The following is a 220-nucleotide window of genomic DNA, read 5'->3' as shown; positions in this document are numbered from 1 at the left end:
AAATGAGAGATGAAGTGTATAGACCTAGAATGCTTCTTAAAGGCTGATGTGCTCAATGCATTTAAGTTTAAACAAAGTGGGTACAAGATATAGTAGGAAAATTAGATAAATAAATGCTAAGAGGAAGATTTAAATACTAAAAGGGAAAGAAACAAGTGAACTTGAGATTTTGATAATACTCTCTTATTTGGAAGTGTTTTTTAAAGACTCAAAATAGGTG

This window comes from Theobroma umbraticum, unplaced genomic scaffold, assembly GCF_002168275.2.
Source record: "Theobroma umbraticum cultivar Fairchild unplaced genomic scaffold, ASM216827v3 scaffold_25.0, whole genome shotgun sequence".
In the NCBI taxonomy this organism is placed as follows: Eukaryota; Viridiplantae; Streptophyta; class Magnoliopsida; order Malvales; family Malvaceae; genus Theobroma; species Theobroma umbraticum.
Note: the sequence above shows the minus strand (reverse complement) of the source record.